The sequence below is a fragment of the Leopardus geoffroyi genome, chromosome D1 (assembly GCF_018350155.1).
Source record: "Leopardus geoffroyi isolate Oge1 chromosome D1, O.geoffroyi_Oge1_pat1.0, whole genome shotgun sequence".
Taxonomy (NCBI): domain Eukaryota; kingdom Metazoa; phylum Chordata; class Mammalia; order Carnivora; family Felidae; genus Leopardus; species Leopardus geoffroyi.
This window is the reverse complement of record NC_059329.1, coordinates 80,550,152-80,568,591: the sequence shown is the minus strand read 5'-3', so window position 1 is coordinate 80,568,591 and position 18,440 is coordinate 80,550,152.

The window sequence follows — 18,440 nt, the reverse complement described above, 5'->3', positions numbered from 1 at the left end:
CTTCTTTTTCAAAATTCCTTTGGCTATTCGGGGCCTTTTGTGGTTCCATATGAATTTTAGGATTGCTTGTTCTAGTTTCGAGAAGAATGCTGGTGCAATTTTGATTGGGATTGCATTGAATGTGTAGATCGCTTTGGGTAGTATTGACATTTTGACAATATTTATTTTTCCAATCCATGAGCAGGGAATGTCTTTCCATTTCTTTAAATCTTCTTCCATTTCCTTCATAAGCTTTCTATAGTTTTCAGCATACAGATCCTTTACATCTTTGGTTAGATTTATTCCTAGGTATTTTATGCTTCTTGGTGCAATTGTGAATGGGATCAGTTTCTTTAGTTGTCTTTCTGTTGCTTCATTGTTAGTGTATAAGAATGCAACTGATTTCTGTACATTGATTTTGTATCCTGCGACTTTGCTGAATTCATGTATCAATTCTAGCAGACTTTTGGTGGAGTCTATCGGATTTTCCATGTATAATATCATGTCATCTGCAAAAAGCGAAAGCTTGACTTCATCTTTGCCAATTTTGATGCCTTTGATTTCCTTTTGTTGTCTGATTGCTGATGCTAGAACTTCCAGCACTATGTTAAACAACAGCGGTGAGAGTGGGCATCCCTGTCGTGTTCCTGATCTCAGGGAAAAAGCTCTCAGTTTTTCCCCATTGAGGATGATGCTAGCTGTGGGCTTCTCATAAATGGCTTTTATGATCTTTAAGTATGTTCCTTCTATCCCGACTTTCTCAAGGGTTTTTATTAAGAAAGGGTGCTGGATTTTGTCGAAGGCCTTTTCTGCATCGATTGACAGGATCATATGGTTCTTATCTTTTTTTTTGTTAATGTGGTGTATCACGTTGATTGATTTGCGAATGTTGAACCAGCCCTGCATCCCAGGGATGAATCCCACTTGATCATGGTGAATAATTCTTTTTATATGCCGTTGAATTCGATTTGCTAGTATCTTATTGAGAATTTTTGCATCCATATTCATCAGGGATATTGGCCGGTAGTTCTCTTTTTTTACTGGGTCTCTGTCTGGTTTAGGAATCAAAGTAATACTGGCTTCATAGAATGAGTCTGGAAGTTTTCCTTCCCTTTCTATTTCTTGGAATAGCTTGAGAAGGATAGGTATTATCTCTGCTTTAAACGTCTGGTAGAACTCCCCTGGGAAGCCATCTGGTCCTGGACTCTTATTTGTTGGGAGATTTTTGATAACTGATTCAATTTCTTCGCTGGTGATGGGTCTGTTCAAGCTTTCTATTTCCTCCTGATTGAGTTTTGGAAGAGTGTGGGTGTTCAGGAATTTGTCCATTTCTTCCAGGTTGTCCAATTTGTTGGCATATAATTTTTCATAGTATTCCCTGATAATTGTTTGTATCTCTGAGGGATTGGTTGTAATAATTCCATTTTCATTCATGATTTTATCTATTTGGGTCATCTCCCTTTTCTTTTTGAGAAGCCTTGCTAGAGGTTTGTCAATTTTGTTTATTTTTTCAAAAAACCAACTCTTGGTTTCGTTGATCTGCTCTACAGTTTTTTTAGACTCTATATTGTTTATTTCTGCTCTGATCTTTATTATTTCTCTTCTTCTGCTGGATTTAGGCTGCCTTTGCTGTTCTGCTTCTATTTCCTTTAGGTGTGCTGTTAGATTATGTATTTGGGATTTTTCTTGTTTCTTGAGATAGGCCTGGATTGCAATGTATTTTCCTCTCAGGACTGCCTTCGCCGCGTCCCAAAGCGTTTGGATTGTTGTATTTTCATTTTCGTTTGTTTCCATATATTTTTTAATTTCTTCCCTAATTGCCTGGTTGACCCACTCATTCGTTAGTAGGGTGTTCTTTAACCTCCATGCTCTTGGAGGTTTTCCAGACTTTTTTCTGTGGTTGATTTCAAGCTTCATAGCATTGTGGTCTGAAAGTATGCATGGTATAATTTCAATTCTGGTAAACTTATGAAGGGCTGTTTTGTGACCCAGTATATGATCTATCTTCGAGAATGTTCCATGTGCACTTGAGAAGAAAGTATATTCTGTTGCTTTGGGATGCAGAGTTCTAAATATATCTGTCAAGTCCATCTGATCCAATGTCTCATTCAGGGCCCTTGTTTCTTTATTGAGCGTGTGTCTAGATGATCTATCCATTTCTGTAAGTGGGGTGTTAAAGTCCCCTGCAATTACCACATTCTTATCAATAAGGTTGCTTATGTTTATGAGTAATTGTTTAATATATTTGGGGGCTCCGGTATTCGGCGCATAGACATTTATAATTGTTAGCTCTTCCTGATGGATAGACCCTGTAACTATTATATAATGTCCTTCTTCATCTCTTGTTACAGCCTTTAATTTAAAGTCTAGTTTGTCTGATATAAGTATGGCTACTCCAGCTTTCTTTTGGCTTCCAGTAGCATGATACATAGTTCTCCATCCCCTCACTCTCAATCTAAAGGTGTCCTCAGGTCTAAAATGAGTCTCTTGTAGACAGCAAATAGATGGGTCTTGTTTTTTTATCCATTCTGATACCCTATGTCTTTTGGTTGGCGCATTTAATCCATTTACATTCAGTGTTATTATAGAAAGATACGGGTTTAGAGTCATTGTGATGTCTGTATGTTTTATGCTTGTAGTGTTGTCTCTGGTACTTTGTCTCACAGGATCCCCCTTAGGATCTCTTGTAGGGCTGGTTTAGTGGTGACAAATTCCTTCAGTTTTTGTTTGTTTGGGAAGACCTTTATCTCTCCTTCTATTCTAAATGACAGACTTGCTGGATAAAGGATTCTCGGCTGCATATTTTTTCTGTCTAGCACACTAAAAATCTCGTGCCAATTCTTTCTGGCCTGCCAAGTTTCAAAAGAGAGATCAGTCACGAGTCTTATAGGTCTCCCTTTATATGTGAGGGCACGTTTACCCCTTGCTGCTTTCAGAATTTTCTCTTTATCCTTGTATTTTGCCAGTTTCACTATGATATGTCGTGCAGAAGATCGATTCAAGTTCCGTCTGGAGGGAGTTCTCTGTGCCTCTTGGATTTCAATGCCTTTTTCCTTCCCCAGTTCAGGGAAGTTCTCAGCTATTATTTCTTCAAGTACCCCTTCAGCACCTTTCCCTCTCTCTTCCTCCTCTGGGATACCAATTATGCGTATATTATTTCTTTTTAGTGTATCACTTAGTTCTCTAATTTTCCCCTCATACTCCTGGATTTTTTTATCTCTCTTTCTCTCAGCTTCCTCTTTTTCCATAACTTTATCTTCTAGTTCACCTATTCTCTCCTCTGCCTCTTCAATCCGAGCTGTGGTGGTTTCGATTTTGTTTTGCATTTCATTTAAAGCGTTTTTCAGCTCCTCGTGACTGTTCCTTAGTCCCTTGATCTCTGTAGCAAGGGATTCTCTGCTGTCCTGTATACTGTTTTCAAGCCCGGCGATTAATTTTATGACTATTATTTTAAATTCACTTTCTGTTATATTATTTAAATCCTTTTTGATCAGCTCATTAGCTGTTGTTATTTCCTGGAGATTCTTCTGAGGGGAATTCTTCCGCTTGGTCATTTTGGATAGTCCCTGGCGTGGTGAGGACCTGCAGGGCACTTCCCCTGTGCTGTGGTGTATAACTGGAGTTGGTGGGCGGGGCCACAGTCCGACCTGATGTCTGCCCCCAGCCCACTGCTGGGGCCACAGTCAAGCTGGTGTGTGCCTTCTCTTCCCCTCTCCTAGGGGCGGGATTCACTGTGGGGTGGCGTGGCCCGTCTGGGCTACTTGCACACTGCCAGACTTGTGATGCTGGGGATCTGGCGTATTAGCTGGGGTGGGTAGGCAAGGTGCACAGGGGCAGGAGGGGCAGGCTTAGCTCGCTTCTCCTTAGGTAATCCACTTCAGGAGGGGCCCTGTGGCAGCGGGAGGGAGTCAGATCCGCTGCCGGAGGTTTGGCTCCTCCGCAGAAGCACAGAGTTGGGTGTTTGCGCGGAGCGAGGAAGTTCCCTGGCAGGAACTGGTTCTCTTTGGGATTTTGGCTGGGGGATGGGCGGGGGAGATGGCGCTGGCGAGCGCCTTTGTTCCCCACCAAACTGAGCTCTGTCGTCTGGGGGCTCAGCAGCTCTCCCTCCCTTTGTCCTCCAGCCTTCCCGTTTTCCGAGCAGAGCTGTTAACTTATGACCTCCCAGACGCTAAGTCGCGCTTGCTGTCGGAACACCGTCCGTCAGGCCCCTCCGCTTTTGCAAGCCAGACTCCGGGGCTCTGCTTGGCTGGCGAGCCGCCCCTCCGCCCCGGCTCCCTCCCGCCAGTCCGTGGAGCATGCACCGCCTCGCCGCCCTTCCTACCCTCTTCCGTGGGCCTCTCGTCTGCGCTTGGCTCTGGCGACTCCGTTCTGCTAATCCTCTGGCGGTTTTCTGGGTTATTTAGGCAGGTGTAGGTGGAATCTAATTGATCAGCAGGACGCGCGGTGAGCCCAGCGTCCTCCTACGCCGCCATCTTCCCTCCGGCTCTACTTTTATTATTAAATCCACCTACATTTCTTAGAAGTATAAGCAATGTTCATAGTCAAACATATAAATGTTTCCAAATTTCTAAAATATTTACATCTTTAGAATAATTTTCCAATGACTGTGATTTATGTTTCTCAAAGTGTTGTCTCTCTGGACACTTGTACCAAATAAGATAAAGTCTGTATTACTGGAAACATGTTTTATAATCTGATGTTTGGTAACATTTGGGTTAAACAAAGTTAAATATGTTTCTCCCACTGCAATTCTTCATGTCTATAAAATGTTACTAATAATGAGGACAAGAGGAGTAGTCAAGTTCTCACACTTACTTTTTACCATGAATTCCTTTCTCTGGATCATTAACTAGTGGATTAATTCATTGGATTTGCTAATATAGCATTTTTGATATTTAAAAAAGTTTAATTTTGTTATCCATCCAGAGAATCATTTGATAAATGATATAAATTTTAGATATTATTTTCCCTAGTACCTATCCAATATTATTGATATAACTAATTAAATCTATTTTTGCTGTGTTTCCAGGATTACCAATATATATTAAATTTATATCTAATATTCAGTGTTTCTGGAATTTCTTTTCTGAGAGAGAACTTCACAGACATTAACATATTTTAATAGCCTACATTTTTTTTCTTAGCCTACTCTTTATCCTTTGTTTCTTTTCTTTTTTTTTTTTTTTCAACGTTTATTTATTTTTGGGACAGAGAGAGAGCGAGCATGAACGGGGGAGGGACAGAGAGAGAGGGAGACACAGAATCGGAAACAGGCTCCAGGCTCTGAGCCATCAGCCCAGAGCCTGATGCGGGGCTCGAACTCACGGACCGCGAGATCGTGACCTGGCTGAAGTCGGAAGCCTAACCGACTGCGCCACCCAGGCGCCCCCCTTTGTTTCTTTTCAAAAATATTATTTTCTGAACTTAAAATCTATTTTTCAGAAGCATTTAAATATATATATTTTCAGCCTGTAAAATTATCTTACTTGGTATTGCTATTTTACCGTACTAAATTTATTGATCGAATTAGTGAAAACTCGCCAGGGGAGAATATTTAGTATTTTTCCTCCAAGAACATTATCTGCCTTTGCATTATGCAAATTTTAAATTCTTGTTAAACGTCCATATTTTATTTTGGTAATCTTTTGGTAATATTTTTGATACTTTTTATTTTATTTTGGTAGTAGACAATTATTTTATATGTTGATTTTTTTTTAACATTTCTCTATCACTGTACATAGGAAAGCTCACTTCAGAGTTGTTCATTTATTTGTTTTTTTTTATTGTTACTATTATTATAATTAAGGAAGAAGCTTTATCATTCATCTTTTTCAAGTAGAAATCACATGCAATTGAATTAAATCTTGCTGTCTTTGTTTATCTTTTATAACAAAGTAAGTTGTGTATATAAATTAGAGATAATGCTGTTTTACGACAAGATTATTTTGTATGATAAATAACTATGGTTATATGATATATTACATGTTTTACTCAAAATTACTATATATATATTGTTTTTTTCAGTTTAGCAGATTTTTTTCTAATTATTTTCTGAGACACATGGTGAATATTTTTATTAAATTATGCTAACTCTTTTTCTCCCTATCTTATACATCATTCAGGTCAATCATAAATCTTATTTAATAAATTTGGATCTGAATTACTTTACCTTTTTAAAAAAAGCATTAAACATGCACCACTATGCTTTTCAAAGAATACACTTTTGTAAAGATACCAGGCTTAGATTTAAAAATCTGTACCCCAGACAGTGTGGGGTTATCAGATTGATGATCTGGATATAAGGAGCTATGCCAGTTCTCCTAGTAATTCCCTTTGTGACATGAGGCAAATTACTTTCACATTCTAGACCCTGGAGTTCCAAATGAATGTATTTACCATGGCCCAATGTGTGTATCCTATGCAGTATTCTTCTGGGGGAACTCACATATCCTAAAACTCAGTATGGCTTTGATAAAACTGACACCTATCCCGAATCTGGAGAGTGATAAAAGGAACTTCAGGTTGGCCAAGCTGAACTCCATTTCCATGGCAACAATCACTTTTTCAGTGATTGACTATGACCCAATCCAGGCCAATAGAATCAATCCTGAAAGTTTTGCTGATATTTTGGAAAGACAAATCCTCTTCCTGCTGAGATTTTGAAGGGGGTAGAATTGTAGGTTAAGGCTGGTAGCCATTTTTGTCTGGCTGGAAACAAAACCAACAGAGGAAACAATGTGGAGAGAAACAATTAATAAATAATAATAAATGTAGAAGACACTTTATTGTAAATACTCTATGCCTAATTGATATACTCCATTATGTATTCATCAGTTTTTTCCAAACTCTTACACTGTAGTCTATGCTACAATTAAACCTATGCTTGCAATTAAAAAGCAAGGAGAGTTCTGACATGAATATTGATTGTTTTTACTTACAGTTATGTGTAAAACCCAAGTGAACAAGAAAGACATGACAAATTTTTATTTGTTTATCATAGATGTAAATGGCATCTTTACTGAATACAAGTAATTTTTGAATGCTGGAAGAAATTCCTTCTTTCTTTATTTTTTCCTTTTTTTTTTTTTTTTTTTTTTTGGTATTCACAATGTAGTGGCTAAAGATATGATGCACTTTTAACTTTAACTTGCCCTATGAACATTTTCCTCATCACTCTAGAGATTCAACATAATGATGACTGAAGCCCTAATTTGTTGTATTTGCCAATTTCTGTTTTAAAAATTTGTAAATTTCCAATATGGCCTATTTAAACCTACCAACATGACACTACTGAGATTTTACACTGTGAAAAGGTCTGTATTTTCACCATATATATACACACACACAAAGGATTCAAACAATCCCCAGAATACAGGTTATGGTAAATATAGTAAAATGATTATGAAATTATGAGTTTTGCATATGTATTACTTTCATACTTTTATGCTTCACATAACATATTTAAGTCTAAATTTTTACATACGTTAATTTTTAATAATGGCTGCATTTAACAACCTTAACAATTTGTTCATGAACCTCCTGAAAATTTAAAAATTTCCACATTAGGACTTCTATATTCAAGTCATAATTTCTGAACTTTAAAACAGATGGTTTTGAGTAATAAATGACATGATTTTTGCCTAATGAAAAAAAAATGTGATTCTGCTGAAAATGAAAAGCCTCTTTGGTACCAGTCACCTCATGAAGGCATTCAACCTCACTTAACATCAGTTTCCTTATATATAAAATAGGATTGATAAAAGAATCTTCTTATGGGGTTATTTTAAGAATTAAATGAGACTTATGAAGCTCTTAGCACAGTTCCTGGGCATAAAAATTGAATAATACTACCTACTGCATTACCATAATTATTAAATCATATTATTCTTTCCTATAGCTGAGGGTATTAGTTCCTGAGGTAGCATTTCCACTTTCTTTTGCTCATAGTGTAGAAGAAAGGTTTTGGCCATTCTACCTGTCTTGACAATTTGTGTCCTCTTGACGGATTCATTCATCAGACTTCTGTGATATGCTGTTGCCTGGCTGAACTTTATTTCACATTTTTGAAACTCTAATCAGCTTCTCCTAATTCTTAGCTCCCTGGACTCTCCAAATATGTGGGTAGTCCTTAGCACCTCCAGTGTGCTGCTTTTCACTTATTATCTATTGCTTAGTTATTTACCCACATTAATCTCCATGGGAGATTCTATCAGTGAATTAGGGATTTTATGCATTATGAGATAGCTGTAAGGAAATAAACATATAAATAATGCACACACTTTTTAATGCAAACCATCATTATCGCTGCTTGGGACCATTGTGTTTGGTAAAATTGGAGGTAGGCTGGTCCATTCAGCATGGAGAGTTATTCAAACAGGGAGCCTGCCCTTCAATAGTACACCAATCCCTGACTGAAATTAATCAGGAGAGTTTTCAATCAGTGTCCTCTTTCTCTTCGTTTGGGTTAGACTTCGAAAAAGTGATTTTAAACCTGTATCATTTTCTCAACTGTAATTTTAAACACAAGTGTTTACATATTCCTAAGAACAGTGATTGTAGCTCTTTATTAAATTGGCCTACATATAGTTTTTAAAATGTAATATTAAATCATTACATGATGTTTCATTAGTTTATATCTATATTGAAGTTTATAGTCTTAGATTCTCTGATAGAACATCTCTGACTTTTTAAGACTCCATACTCAAGTAAATTTAGACTCCTGTAGGTAAAATTATATTGATTAAAGACTTTCAATTTGACATGACCTTGATTCACTAAGTAACATAGTGCTTATTAATTTCAACGTCCCTTTCTGAATCTTCAATTTATTTTGCCAGTGGAATTAAAGTATATTTTAAATAAAATTTTCTCCACAAACTAATGTGCTGGAACAACAGTCAACTGAAGCAGATAAGAAGCTTTAGGTTATATTATAAGGGTTATAAAGTCAGAAATAAACTTTATTTCTGCCACTTGCAAGGGCCATGACTTTGAGGTAGTCTTTTTTTTTTAATCAGTGAATTTTCACTTTTATTTATTAAGTATTAAATCTACATATCAACATGATAAAGTATAGAAAGTAAGAAAACAAACATAATGTATATGATATAAGCTAAATGAAATAAAAAAATGCCTGACAGACAAGAATTTCATAATAAATATAAGATACCTCATTTATTAACCATGCATTTAATGACAGATTAAAATGCCCAAATACAGGGCTAGACACTGGGTATAAAGTGGTGAATGGAGTAAGTCATGATCTTTGTCCCCATGGAGTTAATTTAAAAATGTGCCTAATGAACCCTAATTATTATACATTGTTCATATAATGCATTTTATCATATACTCTCTAAGTTAAGAGATATGCTTAAGTTACATAAGGGAAAAATAATGAGAGAAACCTGAATGTTTAACAAAATCCAGGATATTTTTCTTTGAAAGCCTTAGCAAATAAAGTTGAGGCAAAGAAATCTCAAATCTTTTCAGGGAGTCTTGGTCTAATAGGTGACAAAGTTGATATTAATGTAAGACAGAGCTAATGTTGGCAGGTCAGGCTACTATGAAATGTACCGATGAGCTCTACCATGGAATTAGCATGGAGAGAGCTAACACTGTTTCCCAGTATGTTATAGAAAGTAATGATATTTCAAACTGCTTTTATGGACAGGAAAACCCACAGATACAGATCGGGGCATTTTGGCAGATTATGTTTCAAAATATGCACTCTCCCTTCCCTTCTCTATGGAAAGATGGTTTTACCAGTTTGGTTGGTCATGTATTTTGCGGTAGGCAAGGGGATGTTAGCAGATGTGAGATAAGCAGAGGTTAAAAGTGTGCTTGTGGCGTTGAACACGTCTTTTGCAAATCTGTTATATCTATGAAAAAGTAAATATGCCTCAGGGAGCTGCACCTCTTTCAATCTGGGACCAAAATAAGTTCATTCTAAGAATATCAGGATGAAATGTACAGCTAATCATGCAGCTAGAGACAGAGTCACTCAAGCAAACCCAGCTTGTGTCAGCTAACACCTTAGTAGACCTACAGTTATCACAACTAGAATAAATTGTTGCTTTAAGTCACTGAGTTTGTGTGGTTTGTTATACAATGCTATGCCTAATAAATATAGAAATTGGTAACAAAAAGGGAATACTGCTTTAGCAAAAACCTAAACTATGTGGCAACAGATTATGATGTCAAGTAGAGAAGAGAGAGGAGGTCGTAAGCAAACAATTCTCCTCTTAATAATTATATAAAGAAGAGGGGCGGGATTGTAAGAATTTATTATCCAAATGTATGGAGCAAACTCTGCAGGGTTATCCATGAAAGAGAATTGAGAATTTAAGGTTATTATCACATTTACACATGGAGACATTATTAAAATATTTAACAAGTAGGAAAGAATAGGTACTATCCAACTTAAACGGGTACAACAAATAAAAATGAATTTTGGTCATAAACAGCTCATGTGGCTGTAATGGTGCAAACTAGTTTAACATACACTTTAATTCCAGATTCTTTAGCATGCCACAGAAGTGGAAAATATTTCTTTATGTTGATCAGAAAAAAAAAGCGTAAAATAACAGCAAGTAATTTTTTCTAACAGAAAAGGATGTAAGAACTTTCTAATTATTCAATAACTTTGTTTATAATAATTTTTTCTTCTGCCCCCATACTACAGTGAGGACTCTTTTTCCCCCTTTTTTATCCTCTACTTCTATTTTATGATGAAAAATTAGGTTTGAGTCTCAGCTTTCAACCATGATGCTAAAATATAAAATATGAATCCAAGGTCAATATTCAATCATAATCTTTCCAGTTATTTTTGTGTGTGACTCTGTAAGGGTCTGTTCTGTTCACCTGCTATGTGTTGTACATAAGGGAATGAAGTGATATTTTGAATATTTGCCTATAATATTCTCCACTTTGAAAGCATTTCCTATTCTTTGTCTAATGAAAATACATTTTAGGCACATTTTACTTGTTATTCTCCATTTGCTCCACCAGATTTTCTGTCCATTCTTTTCTGCCTTCTTCTGTGCCAAAGAGTCTGACCGTATGTTACAGGATATAAACTGAAGTTCACACTGGTTCCCAGTTAGATTCAGGAACTGAGAGTAACTGGAAGTAGATCATAGGAAGAGAGGAGACAGATATTAGGGGGTCTTTACTTTTAATTCTCACAGCTAACTCTATTCACTTACTCCCACTGGGATGGTTATACTCTGATACAGATATCCATGTTGTATACCTGGTGGATATCCATCCACCATAATTTGTGTTATGTCCCAATTCATTTACCAGGGAAACCATAAGGCTAACAGCTTACTATGAGGTCTAGATCAAGAGAAAGTTTTGCAGTACACAAACAATAGCATTACTTGACTTACAAAAACAAAAACAAGCAAACAAAAAGACAAAAAAAAATCTTCAGGATCCAAATGATAGTTGGGGTAACCCTGACAGATAGGAAAGGTGTATGGAGTCTCAGGGATGTTCCTTCCAATAGGAGAAACTGAATGGATTTCCCTAGGGTTGTGGAATGATGCAACCCTGCCTAACTGTGTTAAATAGTCTCCATTTGAAAAGTGGCTCCGAGGCTGCTTCTGGACCCAGGTAAAGACTTATGAATGGGATAACAAGTGACAATGGAAACAGATACCACAAACTCCGAGTTACCTGATCCACTAAATGATAAAGTGGGATGCACACAATTGCCTTTTATTCTTAAGCACAAGTAATATGAATGAAGTGATTAAGTTTGCCTGAAATACACAAAGAGATTTAATGAAGAGAACATATACTCTAATAGTACCTATTTCACTGCTGTTATCTCTCCCTCAACACAATCCAGTGGCTCCATGAAGAATTCCCTGTGACCAATTGTTTAGCAAAGATAAAGCTCAGGCTTACTTTGCAGATGGGAATGTACTGTGTGTTGGCACTGGACAGGAAAAAGATGGTCCTTCCTGCCTTATAGCTGCCTTCAGGGATGTCTCTGAAAGACAGTGGTGAAAAAAATATTGTTCCAGTTAACAAATCTACAGGCGATGCATCTTGTGGTCTCCTTCAACATGAGGGATGGCCAAAAGTGTAGAGCTAGACGAATCAATGCACACTGTTTCATGAGTTGGCTAGCTGGTTAGGAAATTGGAGTTGAATTAGATTGGCATCGAAGTCTTAGGGTAAAGTGTAAAGTTAAACTTCTTGTAACGAAAACAAATGTGAAGATGTCTGTGTTCAACATAAATACTCATTAAATACAGTCTATTAGTCTCTTCATAATCAGAGAGAAAAGATAATCCCTCCTTTGAAGGTGTTCTGCCTCCTTCTCAGACTCCAGAGTTTACTCGATGACTCCAGATACAAAATGGCTATGGTGGCTAGAATGGTGTATATCAATGAGCTTAACAACATTATTAGTTTACCAAGACTGCCTTGCTATTACCGTGTCTGAGTGACCAAAACGAACACATTAGAGGCCAATGCTGAGTTCCTGTTATGGCTCGATTACTCAGAGAGACTAACCTGCCAACCAGGATGTAGGCTGTTTGATTTAGACATGTGAAGGAAGATGATGGCAAAGTTGCCTCAAAGAAATAGATACTTACTCTAGATAGATTTTTTTCTTGCCTGGACAAAAAGCGTGTCTACCATCTTCTGGGCTTATAAAGTGTGTATTAATAAACATGATATTCCATACAACATTGTCTTTATTAAGGAATTAGTTGTGTTAAAATAAATGATATGTAAGTAATGGTAATAGGCTTACACACAGAATTGACTAATCTTACCATATTCAATCTCACTTAAAGAAGCTGACCTGATAGGATGGCCAACCGTTTATAGACATTAATTTTCGTCATTGGATGGGAAAACGCCTGGAATTTTGGGCCCTGTCCTGTAGTATGTGATCTATATCCTAAACCAGGAGCCATTTTATTTTGTGTCTTTTTTCCCCCATAGCCAGAATAGATGGGTCTAGAAACCAAGAAGTGGAGGCAAGTGTAGCTTATTTTAGTATTTTATTTAATAGCCCATTTATAAAGAAATTTTGCTTCCTCTCCCAACTACTTTGCAATTAATATATATGGAGGCCTGCTAACCTGAATAGGAACATTTCCACTAAGGAACCTAGTTATGGTTCTACTGAATTCTAACATACAAGCTCCTGTTGGGTTGCTCTTTTTTTTTTTTTTTTCATGACTTTAACATCTCTCCAGGCATCATTAACCTTCAATAACTTCTTCCTTTCTCTTCTCTATTTCCAGATGTGGTAATAGCTTCTTGATGTTCCCAGACCCTGGGGACTTCAGATCGCTAGTTAGATACCTTATCTACCATAAATAACCTTTCATTAAATTCTCTTCAGTTAAAATCTTTGAATTTCCCATCTGTTTCCTCCCAGTATTGTGCCTACTACGTACACCCATGAATTTCCTCCTGAATATTCTCTTCCTTTATTCCAGTTTTCTTTCCTTTAGTCCCTGTCTAATCTTCACCTGCATTAAAATGCCCCAAATTTATATCATTTCAATTGCATGACATTTTAACCAGGCATTAAAATAATATTCTTTAAAAAATGACAGTGAACCAAGGATTTTTGTCCCTGTAGGCCACAGAACTACTTCAGCCTATTGGAGTTTTCACTTTCATGGAGGGATTTCTTCTTAAGCATCTTTCTTATACACTTTTAGTAAACAAGGTCATTGAGCTACTTCAGTTTCTCTGGTTTAGTAAATATTAAGTCTAGAAAGGATTTTCGAGTTTAAGCAAATCCAGTTTCTTTATTTGATCAGCCATGAAACCAAGGTAGGTCAAGCATAAAGTGACTTGTCCAAGATACCATGATTCATGCCAGCAGAGCCAGGTAGGGTCTCTGACTCCCAATATGTCAGTGACATATTACTTCTGGAAACGATATATTATTTCTTAGATAAAAAAATTATACTACTAAAAAAGTGCATATTTCTTTAAATTTAAAAATGAATGTAAATGCATTTATAAGGGGCATGCCATAGAAAAGTGTAGCCATAATTATGCACATATAGATAAACCCAGGGATTAAGTGGTATGTTAGGGAAGATGGGCTTTCATTAAAGGATGGAACTTCTGAGTAGGGATAATGTCTCCCCAAATTATTGAATTAACTGTATTTCTCCAGATCAGACAAACTACTAAGTAACCCCACTTCTGGCAAGGCCAATAGGCTCTCTAATTCTTACAGCCTTTGGATTTGGAGTTTAACATACAAGAATAACACAACTATAAATGGCCTGAAGGCAACTATATCCATTGCCTCTCTGATCAGGATTGAATTCCAGTGTCTGAGAGCTCCCAGAAATCTGTATACCCTAACTTGAGAGATGTCTTCATAGAATAATAGCTTTGACCAAACCACACTAACAGACTCTAGCAGACAGCCCAAAGAGATGAGGTGATAGCTTGAGAAAATGGAAGAGGCTGGAGAGAAAAGGACCCGGTAGGAGACTTGCATTAGCTACAGATTGATCTTGATAGGGAAGATAATTTACAAAACAGAAATGTGCAAGGCATGTCTTTACGTTTGAAAGCTTTGCTTTACCTATGAAGCAGTTTTACTTATTTTAAAAGAGAACTTCGGTTTCAGACCACCAATTTGGCTCCAGTTAAAAGTGAAACGAAGAGTATCAATCGTATTAAAGTTGGCAGGCCTGTCTTTGGCCACAAAGTCTTGCTTTTACAGTGTATAGGTTCATAAGGGTTAATAAGTACAGTTTATTTATTTTACAGCTTATTAGATGAGGTTATAGGGATGAGGCCCTAGTCCAATGCGACTGGTGTCCTTAAGAGGAAGAGACACCAGGGACCCACACACACAGAGAAAAGGCCTTGTGAAGACATAGCTAGCAGGTGGCTGTCTGCAAGCTGAGGAGATGGTAGGCCTCTAGAGAAACCAAACTTTCTGCTACTTTGATCTTAGACTTCTAACCTCCAGAACCGTGAGAAAATAAATTTCTATTGTCTATGCCACAAAAGCGTAAATATGAGTTGAAACTTTCTATTATAATATATGAATTGTGGTTGTTCGGATTAATGCTTTATCAGTGTTTTTAATATCTCAGGTATCATTGCACTGAGTTCTTTGCAAGATAGTGTCTAATGCGTTTAGAATTCTAATATTTAGTATATAATCCTGTGAACAGTTTCAATGAAAATAAAATAAACAAATAAAACAAATAAAAATATGTACAACACCTGTCTGTACTATTCCTGGATCTATGTTATTAGGCATAGATGCATGTATAGATACATGTACACACTGATGACAGGGGTGTATATATACATGTACCTAATGTATGTGCCAGCAACTATGAATGTGCACAAATGCTAGAAACCACAAACAAATGTAGAAACACATGCCTATGAGAATGTCCACAATGGGACTACACAGAGAAATACATACTCACAAAAGGAGACATATATATCTCCTTTTGTGAGTATGTATTTCTCTGTATATGTATGTATATACATATATATACATACACATATATATACATACGTACATATATATATATATACACACATACACATATACATATAAATATACATATAAATTTCACTTCTTCCTAGAAAGAAGTGAAATTTATTAGGGAATTCAAACACCAGAAAATCTTTATCTTTGTACTCCTCCAAATAATTGATAGTGTAAGGAGAGATCACAGACAGTGGACGTAATACTGTGAAGTAGAAAGAGCTGTCCTAGGTGTTCATTCAAAAGATGTTCTCTTTCTCCAGAGAAGGTTTCTTCCAGAGTTCTGATTTCCCCAAACTGTAATCAATTCCTCAATTCCTTACTCTGCGGGTTCAAGTTAATCTGAAAACACATAAAGGAAACTCTCAATTTACTACCACATTTTGAGAAGATTCCTTTTTCTTTTTTTCAAGGATTCTAGAGTTTAGCACCTTCGTTATCACCCACTTCGCTTTCCTGGCACACCTAGTTATTCTTGTTTTGCTCATTCAAGTAAGGGAAAATAGTAAAAATACAGCCTGCACTAACGTATTTTTTAAAAAAAGGCAAAATTTCTTTCTTTCAGACCCACTCAATCTTTTAAACATTTCCTGGGCTAATGTGCGCATGTATAAAATTCAATGGCTGAACCCAAATCCAGTAAGTAAAATTTATTTAAACATTAACTCATGATAGCAAGAATCCCTAGCCACATCTATTTCAGGAATGAAGACTAAATACTAACAGTGTTGATGTGTTACCCACCCTTCCACTTGCCAAGATCTCTCCTCCGTTTCCATTACTCTTTCTCAAAAAGAACATGCCCCATGGCTCCTCAGCGACCAACCTACAGTGCATTTGGCTTATCTGGGAAATACAACCATCTTAGAACATGGAAATTGGGGAACACAGAGACATCAGGTTTCAGATGCAGATGACTATTTCAGTAAAGAACATGAGTAGGAGCTTTGGAAAGTTTCTGCCCAAATATTCCTGAGTCTTGGGACATATATTAGAATAGCCAAAGAGGAGAGGATCTGAAATTTAAAGGATGGATGTTTATCATCTTAGATGTGCTGCTCCTTTAACAATGGGTAAGAGTAGAGCCTGAGCAGAGCTAAAACTCCTGTATTCAATTGTGCTGTTTCCTTGAAACTTAGGCAGGACCGATCTGTTAAATATATGTCACGGAGTGCCTGTGTGGCTCAGTTGGTTGGGAGTCCAACTTCGGCTCAGGTCATGATCTCACTAGTGGGTTCAAGTCCTGCTTCAGGCTCTGTGCTGACAGCTCAGAGCTTGAAGCCTGCTTCAGATTCTGTGTTTTCCTCTCTCTCTCCCTTCCCCCACTTGCACTGTCTCTCTCTGTCTCTCAAAAATGAATAAACATTAGAAAATTTTTTTTAAAAATTAAAAAAACATGTCACTAGACTTATGTGGATGAAATATTCATCTAATAGCCAGATTTTACATAATAATAGTGTTATTGTGGTAGGGTCCCCTCCCTAAGGAAAGAAAAAAAAAAAAAAACCTCAAGGCAACCTGGCTGTATGCATATGTAACATCCCTCAGGACCTTGTCACAGGAGACCACTTAATCAGACTGCATGTTTGTGTGTTACCATATATGGAAGACAAAGAAGTAAAATATATAAAAAGCTATGCCACGTGGGCTCAGTTCTTTAGGTACGAACCCAATTGAGCAGTGCCGGCAGGAATAAAGTTGCTTCCTGGCAAGAAAAGCCTCCATGTCATGACTCTATGTGAGAGAATCTTGCTACATTATGGACTGGCTAGAATAAAAAAAAGAAAAAGAAAAAAAAAAAAAAAGAAGCACATGCCCTTGCTTTTTATTCTCTCTTTTGGTAAAGATACTGCCAATAGAAGCTAGAGATATGCTCATTGCACAACCAGGAGTAGAGTTTACTAGCCCTGTGAGGATCAAGGGTAGACATTGCTGGCTATAAGTATATAGCATCACCTGTTCTCAAGACACTGCTGTGTCTAAGTGGCAGTAAGTAGAATGGTGTACTCAAAGGATTAAACAGTTGGGTTTGATGAAAGAAAACACATGCACACAACATTTTCATTTATTTTCATGCTCTCATGGTACATGGTATAGAAACTGTTGGACCAATAATTTCAGTATGAAACTTCTGGCCTTCTGACATGCACACACTCTAGAGATATAATGGAGCGAGAAAAAGAGACACAGAGCCAGAGAGAGAGACATACAAAGAGAGAATAAAAAATATCTATGGAATACGTTAAGTTGGAAAGGCAGCTAACTTAATGAGCCTCAGAAGTCTCAGCTTGCACAGAATCAAGAGCAGTGGCATTGCTCTCAAGTGATGTTATCATTCTCTACCCACCACGTTTGCAAAATGACTTGGTTATTTGAATCCCAGCATATACTTTCAAATATTTCATGGCAGTATCTGAATAAAATACAAAATATCATTTTGGAGGTTTTGAAAATCCACACGGAGGAAGGTGTCAGTTAAACTGAATCCAAATTCCGTTTCCTCAGTGAAATCATCAGACAACCCAAACACATCCTGTTCCCTTCTTGCTAGGACCTTAAATGCTTTCCTTGGTAGTAGTCATCACTGTTAGTAATTATGTGTTTAATTGCATGCTATGTTGTTTACAGTTTGTCTCTTCCACCAGAATTCAGGCTGTGTTAAGACAGGGCTCTGGCCTTTCCTGCAGAAGCAAACTCCGAAATGCTAGTTAAACACATGGATTCTACAGAGTATCAGCAGGCTAATGTCCGGCTCCTCTCCTCACTACAAGTGTAACCATTGGCAAATTATGCAACATCTTTGTAATTCAGTTTCCTCCTCTATAAAATAAGGACAAATATAGTGTCTACTTCCTTGGGGGTTGTGAAGATTTAAGAAGTTAGTTTACAAAGAAACATTTTGAACAGTACCTGGATCATAAGAATATTCATGCTTTATTATATTTTT